The sequence below is a fragment of the Falco peregrinus genome, chromosome 8 (genome assembly GCF_023634155.1).
Source record: "Falco peregrinus isolate bFalPer1 chromosome 8, bFalPer1.pri, whole genome shotgun sequence".
NCBI lineage: Eukaryota > Metazoa > Chordata > Aves > Falconiformes > Falconidae > Falco > Falco peregrinus.
Genome location: NC_073728.1, coordinates 18,805,822 through 18,816,789, shown reverse-complemented (window position 1 = coordinate 18,816,789; position 10,968 = coordinate 18,805,822). Strand labels below are relative to the sequence as shown.

The following is a 10,968-nucleotide window of genomic DNA, read 5'->3' as shown; positions in this document are numbered from 1 at the left end:
AACCCAGTTGAGTGGACACCACAGCATTGAGACTACATTAATCAAAATTTGGAATGACCTGCTTTTCATTGAAAACTGCAGTTATCTTTCTTTACTGATTGGCCTTGACCTGTCAGCTGCATTTGGTACTGCTGACCCTGGGGGTTCTTTTGAAGAGCCTGGAGTACTACGAAAGGTTGTCTGACTCTGTTCTTGCTTGGTTTAATTCATATTCTGCTCAACATACCCATTTTATTTCCAGTAGAAATTGCTCATTTAATTGCATTGTAAGTTTTATGGGGTATGCCCCAGGCTGCGTTCTTTATGCCAAGCTTCTCAGTATTTATATGTGGAACGGTGCGGGGGGTGGGGGGGGGTGGGGGGGGTGGGAAGTCACTCACAAAGCTAGACCAGGCTTCATAATACCACTAGTTTTCACTGATTTAAATTGTATACAAAGCTGTTTGGGGAATAAAACAAATACGTAAGTCACCATCTGAGACTTATTTGACAAATGTATTGTTTTGAACACAATACTTTCAGCACAGGTTCATCCATTTTTGGGAATTTAGCAACCTTTTCTTCAATGCTAGTATATATTAAGTCTAGTAAGAGATTTATATTACATCTTCATATATAACCAGCCACAATGCTGGCTGGATGAGAGCCTTAGTACTACAAGACCAAACAATTCTTACTGATGAATCCAATATTCTTTCAGATAATACTATTGTAGAGGTGTCAAAAGTATTTAATGTCTTTTTTTGCAAAAGGGATTCAGGTTTGATATCCCAAATCTTGATTCTTCCTAAAGAAATAAAGAAATGGTATAGTATAGCATGAATCTGCCTTGTTTTGTTTGCCAGAACATACAAGATTTTAAATCTAACACTGCTTAACCTATTGGTTTATGTATGAGAAGATGGTTTCAAATATTATGACACACATAAAAGACAATTTGTACTCTTACAACTAGAATTTAAGCTAGCCAGTCCACTTGGACACTGTCAAAAGGAAGACAAATGTTACATGATTTAGGAATGTAACATTAAAATAAACGCACAAGGTAAACTTTATTTTTTGTTCATATCTTGAATGAATAAATTATTTCAACAAATAGGACTGAATTTATGACTCAACATATTTTATTTTGCAACAGAACCGATATATTAAGTCAGTATCACCATTATTATAAAATTCAGATCCACCATTCAGGCATAATCTAGATCCTGGTCATCCAATCAGTTTCGTAAAGAATGACTCCTTCTTTACCAAGGACCAACTGCAGTGGAATGCTGTGCAAGGATCAGAAATCTGTGTACAATGATAAAAGTCCCGGATTCAGATCTCAGAGCAAAATACTAATGTGGCATTGCAAGTAAGATGTATTTATTATAAGCATTAATTATTAACATTTAATTAAATTTACTCTGTACTATATCAGCCATCTTAAAAAAAAAAAAAAAAAAAAAAGAAGAGCCTGGAAAAAAATACAAATTATAAATATAAAAATAAAATTATGATTAGGATAAAGATGTTTACAACATACGTTCAAAATAGGTGATAGTAATAAAATGGAAGATACAATGAAAAAGTAAAAAAAAGGGGAAGATACAAAAAGAGCAAGGTTGCAGTTCACTCATCAGTAAAAGACAATGTCTATCAAGAGATCAGAAAGCAAACCTAGAAACAAAACACCTCCAGATTGTGGAAAAACGCAGCTTGGAATCTGAATTTTGTCAGCTAGGATATATCACTAGTACAATGGATGGATGTAAGCTTTAGCAGAAATCTTTTAGCCTATCACATAAATGTATTTAGGCAAACTCTATATGGCCTCAAGTGTTTACTAATTTGATAGCAATTCCAGCTGAATTAGTACAGATTACCTTATCTGTAAATACAATCACAGAAACATCCAGAGTCTGAAATTCACCAAGCATTTATACTGTAAAGAAAACAAAGGGGTTTATTTGTTTCTGTAACCTCCCTCCATTAAGTTCATCAAGCCCCCTCTTTCTTATATAATTTTCCCTTGCTATATATAATTTTTAAGAACAACAGAAAATAAAATAAAAAAAAAAAGTAAGGTAGTCTTTCTGATTAGCTCAGAGATAATGACTTTTTTTCCCTTGCTGTATCTCACCTAGATATTTTTTTTCCAGAACAGAGTCTGTCTGTTGAGCAGTAATTGCTAGGGCAGTATTGCCAGAGTAATAAAACAAACTGCATTAATACTTTAGCATTCAGCTTAACTGCACTGGTAGCACATACATTACAAAAAAGGAAAAACATACACACTTTCCAGATTTGATGAATGTCACAAATTACTGATAACAACATGTGGCAACAGAATAGAAATGAGCCAACAGCTGCAGAGATTTAAGTCATTTGCACACTGCCTGTTGTCTGGTACCTCCCCTGCTGGAAGTTACCATCTTCAAAAATAGTAAGGAGAGGGGAATGTGGGCCTATACTTCAGCTGCTTCAATTCACAATCCAACATGTTAACAATCATGGGATGTTGGAAAACATCCTCCATTACCATAGCTGAAGTCGTAACTAAATACTGCCAGCAGTAAAAAAAATAATAATAAATATATACATATATAAAATATCAGCATTATGAAAACAGCATTTTGCCAGATTTTATTAGAAACACAGATTATTTCCCTCCCCTCCCGAAGTAACAATGAGCAATTATGTATTATTTTAATTTTTCAAAATAGTCATAATTCTGTGTGTATTTATAACTCAGTTCCTTCCAGAATGGTTAAACACAGCTGATTGTCACAAATAAGACAGAACTCTAGTCTACTCCTCTTTCCCAATCATCCTACCTAAACTGTGACCTTACAAGACTGAACTGTAACTTACAAGTAACAAATTGGCAGTCCTACAGTGTTTTGTAGCAAATTTCCCATACAGTCCTCAGCAGAGGCAGTAACACAAAGCTCTAGAAAGAGCAGCAGTGTCCAGGAGAGTCTCAGGAAAGTTTGAGGCAGTTTTGGCAAGGTTGAGGAGACTTTCTGTACTGATGGTATTCATACTGTGGTAAACAATGTAGGTTCTGGCATACTAGTATCTTTTATGTAAGGCAGCCAACAAAGGAACATGGCCTCTGCTATGAGGAACTGAAGGTTTGTGGGACAGTTATCAAGCCAAGATAATATCTAGCAGCATGTAGTAGGGACATGCACATTCCAAAAGAAACTGTATTTGATACCAAAATACTCCCTTCTCCTTACCCTTCACAGAGAAGTAATCCAGCAGCAGCTGTTTTGGTCCAGTAATTAGCTTTTGTTAGAGTAAAAAGCTTGCGACTGCAGACATATAGAAGTCATGCTAAAACAGCCTAAAGTTTATGTTCTATTCTTACTGGAATACCACTAAGTAAAACCCTAATAACAGGGTGAAACATATACAGATATTTTTCAGCTTACATACTGGCAATTCCCTCAGCTTCCTAAGACCAAAATGCATGTAAACCACTTGGAAACATAACATACTTGTGGTTTAACATCAATGGGATCTCAGATATGGATTTCACAAAAAAAACACCCAAAAACCTGAGTTCACAAGGTGAACAGTAGGCAGATTTTAAAATCAATATTGACAGATTTAATCCAAAGGTCAAAACAGGAAAATCCACCTCTTGTCATTGAAGTGAACAAAACAGAAAAAGGGAAGAGCTTTAGGCTGGTGGCTGATGTTTCAGCAGTGCTGAAGTCATGTATAATTTAATACCTCATGACTGGCTAATAATACTCTTCTCTGTGCTCCTATCACAAGTTTTGCAATAATGGTCAAGATTTGTGGTTTCCAGCAGTCAGCTTGGAATATTGCCTCGCTGCTCCAGGCCTGATAGAGTAGTCCTAGTTTTCCACTGGGATGTGCTATATAATTGCATCAATCTGCTTTCTGAAACTCTTGGGAGGGTGTTAAACTAAAAAAATAGGCAAGACAGAGGCTTTGTTTGGGCACAGGAATACAGAACAGAATTAAAAATAACTAAGTCTGTTAATCCCATAGCTAACTTCACAAGAGGGAGGGAATAAAAGCAACAGGTGTACTAGAGGGTTAGCACATGTCTATACGAAAACATAAAAAGCAGTTAATTCTTGCTTAAATAAAATGGCAACTTTAAATTACAGAAATAGCCAGCTGTGTATTTTCTGTATTTACATGTTACAAGTAACTTTCTTGATTTTTAAATAAAATATTGTATACTGATAGACACAAAAATATAAGAAACTATTTTTATCATTGGAAATTCTACGGTACAACTACAGCTAATATTCAAACTAGTACAGCCTTCTTGGTTGACTAAACTTGGAAAGAAACTCCAAAGTCACAGTGTCACAGATGATACTTCTTTGAGTTGGTCCCTCTGAAGTGAAGCAGACAGACCCATTTGTCTGCATGTTTTGACCAACAAGTCTCTGAAATGGCACCCAGAAAGAATATGAAAACGGGTATTATCGGCAAAATGACTTAGGCCTGCTCAGATTTTAGGCCTCATCCTCAGCCAAACATAAAATACAAGGAATGTACATCACACAAGAAACTGATTTCGTAACTCTAAAACCTTTATCCAAGACTTTTTGTATGCTTTGGGGACATTGTTTGACAGTTTATTAAATCCCTTAAACACTACAAAATCAAACTACATTTTAACTATATCTGGTACAAAGTCCTCTGACATCTGGATAACGTAGGTTGATGAAGTACATGTTAAATGCAGGTGATACAACTACAACAGTGTTATGGTTGCATTAAAAAGGTACTAATTTTTATATTAGTTTCACCAAGGGTGACAGGTTTCAGGGGAAACCACAAAAAATACTTGCCTGTCATTTTTCCAAAATCAAAAATAGCAACATTTTAAATCTGAATTATTCCTATTTACACAACATAACTTGTTTGGAAGTTACAGCCTTAACCATTAATACATTTTTTATGAATTATGGTTGACTTTATATTATATTTCTCTTGCATAATCTATCTGCTTATATTACCATCCTCTTATTAACACATAGAAAATGATTAATTATATGGCCAATGAATTCAAACCATGTGTGTCCTGAAGGCAGAAATGTCATCAGGTTATATATTGCCATAAATATTTCCACTACTCAGCATTTTCCAGCTGTGTTTCTTGCACATGACCTACAATATTTGGTAAACAAGCATGTGCAGCCATTTCTGTGGCAAATATTCTAGCATTACATGGTGTTTTTTTAAACTCATAACCCAATTTTCCATGGAACACATCAGATTACACACCTGATGTCTCTGAATGTACACATGACTAACTAGCAGCCACAGTTTCCTCACTTTTGGCTATATTCTCCCAGCAGTTTCAATACATTTCTCTTAATTAAGTGATTTAATCAGCCATGAGTATATTAGTTCTTGACATTCACTAGAGTTTTATTCTACTTGCCCATCATCTCCACTGAACTCCTGGTATTGGTCAGTACAATCATATTAAACGTAGTGAAAAAGAATTATAAGATACTTAGCAGAAACTATTATAATGCTTATGATATTGGTTTAAATTAGAACCACTCATATTTTAGGGCATAATATTTTGTATTTAGCAATATCTATTCCTTACTAAATACAAAATCCTATGTTAGGAAAGAAAAAAGAAAACTTGTATGGAATTCATTAGAAAGAATTGATGATTTTTTTAAAACAGATACGCCTTAATGTTCCAAATACAAACATTAGCACATGTGGTATTACCCTCTGGAATTTAAATGTATTTTGGCAGCTTTTGAAAGACATAACCTTATTCACATATGTTTCATGCTATATATAAAGAACTGTATGTATGTCCTGGCATCACGGTAATCTAAAAATCTCAAATACATTTTATTAAATGAATAAAATGTTTCTCAGCAACAACAGACTAGAAGATAATTATGTAAAAAATAAATTCAAAATATCAGGTCAGGTGTTTTATCTGACTTGCCAGTGGAGTGTGCAGTACAATTTACAAACTGATTAAAACACAGCTTGCCATCAAAAAGCATGATCCTAGCAGCTTAAGCATAGCTGGAAGAGTTGAGTACCGGAAAGGAATCACCTATGTAGCTTTGTTTTTTAAAAAATCCTGCCTGTGGCAGTTGTTGGCGAAGTAGCTGTTGGGGTAGCTACAGTGTATACGAGATAAACAGTTAAAATTATGTTTGCTATAAATCACAGTCTGAAGAATGTGTGCAAATTCAATTTAGAAAAAAAGTGAGGGGTTTTCACGTTTAGCAGTCAGAAAAGGCATTTTGAGCCACACAAAACCAGTGCCAGATGTAAGGCTAACTATTGGCTGAACGCTGACCATGTGTCTGGTCCTGTGGATATGAAAACCCCTCCCAGAGCCAGATCTGCATTGCAGTCAAGGAAAGAACAAGATTTATTTCCGCTGCCCCACTCTCTTGCACAGATACGTAGGCAAGCAGGAAATCCACCTGCAGTTCCTTGCCTTAAAAAAATGTACCAAATAATACTGTTCAGTTAGCTGTACAATTACTGCTAACTGTTGTTTTCCAAATCTTAGTAACAAAGAATGAACACTAAGAAAATCATATTACAATTTTGATTTCAAGAACAGCAAATATTACCTGCTACATCCATTTTTCTCATTTCTTCAGCATCTGAAGTTGTTTTTCTTCCTGTGTAAACATGAATCCCAATTAAAAAATATTCTAGAAATCTTGTACTTCTTACCTTTTCCCCATTTGTGATGATTCTATTACACAAGTCTTAGTACAGCTGACTCCTCATGCAATGGCATGTCAAATACAACATATTACATTTCATTTTACCTGGGCTTTTCAACTGTAAGTGGCAATCACATTCTTTTTTTCCCCTAGCATATACTGCTATTTGATCTACATTTAAAGAAAATGTATGTTTGTTAACAAAAAAAAATCTAGCATAAACAAAGTATATATTGCTTTTAAGAAGGCCCTAAATTTACCCTGGAGGCTTGTGCAAATTCAGCACATAGAACGTTTGGCATACAATACATTATCTCAAGTAAGCTCCTAAAATAGGACTGTTGACACTTTAATATGACACCCTTACACTTTGTCTAGGGCATAATTTTGCTAGTAACAGAATTCCCCCTATCCTAAGATCTAGACAATAAATGTGAAAATCTTGTGCACAAAGTTACAGATCCAACTATGTTATAATGATATCTCAGCAAGCTCTCTTTCCTTCGCTGCTAGAGGTTTTATTGTTCAGTTACTCCTAATATCATTCTCAATACACACTTCTTCCTTTAATTTTTGCCAGAAGGGTTCAAGCAAATAAAATTTTAAGAAAATTCAGTTAAAACATAGAAAGAAGCAGGTTATGGAATAAAATAGTCTAATATATTCAGATGTAATTAGCATCCAAAGAAGAGCAAAGCAAATAAGAAAAAAATGTTTAGGAAACTATTCCTTTTTATAGCAATCAAAAATGCAGGATTCTTTTCCACAATACATATGTGGTACAAATATTAAATATTCTAAAGGATATTTTATATATAGATATAATTTGTAGAAAGAATTAATCCCTTGTCCCTGAATGAAACCATACAAAAGGAAAGCAGTATAAAAGTATTTTTGAGCCAGTTGCTAATTGTTTGATCTCTTTCATCTCCTGGATCACAGCTCTGAGATGTAGCTCTTGAGGAATATAAGTCATGCAAAATTGGTCTAAAGTCTCTGACAGATGTGAGTCTAACAGACTCAAACCTAACTTGCAAGAGTTTGGTGTTATTTTCCCAAATGTTTGCTGGAGATTACTAAACCTGTTCTAGGCTGGGGGACAAGTATGTGTGTGTGTGCTTCAAACTAGCTCATAGACTGACACATTACTTCAAACACACCTTTATCAATTATTAAAGTTAATACAGGAGACTGTAAATTGAAGCAGCTGATGTATCTAAATGCATTCAGTGACTTCCACAGGAAAAAAACAGAAAGTGGAAATTCTATCTCAAACCACTGCAAATAAGTCCTCCAGAGACTGCCAGAGTTCTGGGGCACAAAACATTTGAATTGGCACAATCTTAAGTAGAAAGGGTCTTTAAGATTTGTTATTTCTGGAGTGTGTGTGTATACAAATGTATGTATGCGTACATATATATATAAAGAGTATTCTTAACAATTTCTGAAATAAAGCAAATACTGTAGCATAATCATGCTACTAATTCTAATATCAAGAATCAGGTTATTGGTTCTGTGTATTAACAGATGAAGTAAAAGAATTTCATGTACCCTGCACTGCATACAAGTACAAGAATTGCCAAAATGTTACCAGACTTTACACTAATATATTATTCTGTCTTTGTTAACCAAAGCTCAGCAATTCAAATCAGAGATGAAAACAATTGTTTCTAAATGAAGAGGATAGCAGAAGCTGTAGTTGCTTGCATGATACTCAAGTGTCTGCAGTAACACTTGCCCATGTTTAAAAACACCGTATCTCTACAACCCAGAAAAAAGAACTGAATGTTAATCTTATCCTGAAGCTCACACGAACATTTTACTATACAGCACTCAGGCCTTCTTATTAAAATTGTAGTTTGTGTCCTTTTCAAAGTATGAAACGTAAATATATTCAAACCAACTACATTTACAAAACTATCACAATGCTAACATTTAATTAATAATGAGTCCTTTTGTTTCTGCAGTCTAAGAGGCTCATGGAAAATATACATGATTCAATGAATTGGCTCCATTAACATTACTATTCTGGAGACTAGAATTCAAGATCAATTTCATATTTGCATCTTAATCTCTGTATAACACTAAAAAACCTTTGGACAATTTCACCATCAATATTTACATATCCAAAGATTCACTTCACAAACAAATGCTATGCAAGAATCAAGCAATAAAAACCTTCAATAAACCCACAACAAAAACAGGCAATGAAGAGAAACTGACATTTCAATATAGAAGTTAAAAGCCTTTCCCACTTTTTTTTTGAACCGGGTACAAACTACTGTTCCTTGGCTTACAGGCGGAGAGTATGTGTTTGCAAACAGTGCTAAGAGAAAAAGAAAAGCATGTTAGCCATCTGCATAGATCACCAATACCACATCTACTACCAAATATGAAGCTTCATCTGACTATGAAACTACATCAGCCAGAATAGATACAGGTGTATTAAATGCTACATTTTCTCTTAAGGAAGGAAATGGGTGATCCAAAATGGGAAGCAATATTCTACTAGATAACAACCAAACTGAAACCACTTTACTAGCAGAAAATCGTTTGCCTCAAAAATTATTATTTTTCATCTAAGACCTCAAACTTGTGCAAAATTTTCATCAGCATCTGCAAATCTTTGTAAAATGTGCACTTCCCTCATTTACTGGCTTGTCTTTTATGTCAGTGCAGTAAGCTCTACATTATAAAATTACTACATTCTGTACAATTGATTACACAGAGGATGATCATGAACTGAAAATGTAGAATTCAAATGTGATCTGTGTATGGCTGTGCAATCAAATGAGACTGCAAGACAATCAGCCTCCGTGAGTGACACTTAACTGTGAAATGAATGACAATCAAACTAATAAAGGCATGATACTCTTCAAATTCGGTGAGGCAGCAGCTGTATAAATTATAAGAACCTCTGAAAGTGAGAGACATATTTAGCCAGTACTATTGTATGTCTCACCCTGTGGGTAACAGGGGCAAGAAAACAAGCAACGTAAATGACACATATGTGAAGAATTTTATTTGAAATAAAAAGCTAAATTATGTGGTTTAGTCAGTTGGGAAAAGGAAGATGAAAATCGTTGGTTTTGGCGCCAGTGCAAAAAATGTCTGGAGGCTGCTGAGATTTCCAGCGAGTTCTACTTTCTAGGAACTCACCTACCTTCTCACAGAGTTCAAAATATAGGAATAATCTAAAAACTTCTTTCAACTTCTGTACACAATAGTAGGAAAATATTTCTAAACCTTTTGGAAATTTCTCAACTTATTAGGAAAATTCTCTTTAGTTAATCAAACAGGTTTTTACACATTTGCATAAATAAAAGATGCTAATCTAAAACTCAAGAGATTATTTTTTTTTGTAGGAACTGCAGGGTAAAGATACAAGGAAATTAAATCACCAGCTAATCCTGAATTTGTGGCGATTCATAACCCAGCCAAGCATTTCACATGGAGGGGAGCCACCAACAAACCTTTCAGTAAAGCCACATCAATTGGTTTACTCCTTTACGTAACATATTTTTGAAGGGGTAAGTGCCAGCACCTCCTGTCTGGGTTAGGTCATCATACTGAAGTAACTACTAGTACTGACAGAAAGATAACCAAGGCTGAAGAAACTTTAAGCGCAGTTTTTTAGAATGCTGTTTTTCTTGATGTCATTTTCCAGATAAGGAAAAAAAAATTATGTACGGGCTTAACTATGCTTTATTCTGTACAAAATTCCTAGAGAAGACCCTTTCTTTTAAACTCCCTATGCTAGTTTATGATGACAAACGCCATTAAGACACATGCAATGCTTCTGCTTCAGAAGACATGGAGAAGTTTATAAAAAAATTTTGGATTCGTTTCGGTATTCAACTAGAAATACACTAACCTACCCTCGCTTTCGAAGGGTGAATGCTAAACAGTCTCTGGAGAACAAGCCTTTTAGTTGCCTCTCTGTAGCATCTCCAGGATAAAAACAATACGTGGAGACGTGTAATTTCTTTCAGAAAGTCGTGGGCGCCTCAGGCACGCCCTGATACTCCTGCAGAAGTCCTCTGGAACCATCACAGTCCCTCCTTTCCTTTTCCTTCCTACAAAGTATTTTAACCCGCCTGACTACGTCTCCCTCAGGGCCGTTCCGGTGGCTCCCCTGTCACACGGCAGCCGCCCGGCCGCAGGCGGACACGTACCAGCCCGCCAACGGCGGCCAGCGCGCGCCGCGGGCAAGAGGCGGGAACGCGCAGCCGCGGCGGGGGGAGGTGGCGGGGCCTGACGTGGC

The 10,968-nt window shown here is 35.6% G+C and overlaps 1 long non-coding RNA gene across 1 annotated transcript; it reads right to left on the bottom strand.

Annotated features, from left to right (window-relative positions):
* Positions 1 to 1,130: 1,130 nt before the first annotated feature.
* On the bottom strand, positions 1,131 to 10,846 carry LOC129784977 (uncharacterized). Its single transcript, XR_008748342.1, has 3 exons — positions 10,583 to 10,846; positions 6,606 to 6,656; positions 1,131 to 1,293 (listed from the first exon to the last, which is right to left on the bottom strand). It is a non-coding gene; the product is annotated as an uncharacterized LOC129784977 (long non-coding RNA).
* Between the last annotated feature and the right edge of the window lie 122 nt (positions 10,847 to 10,968).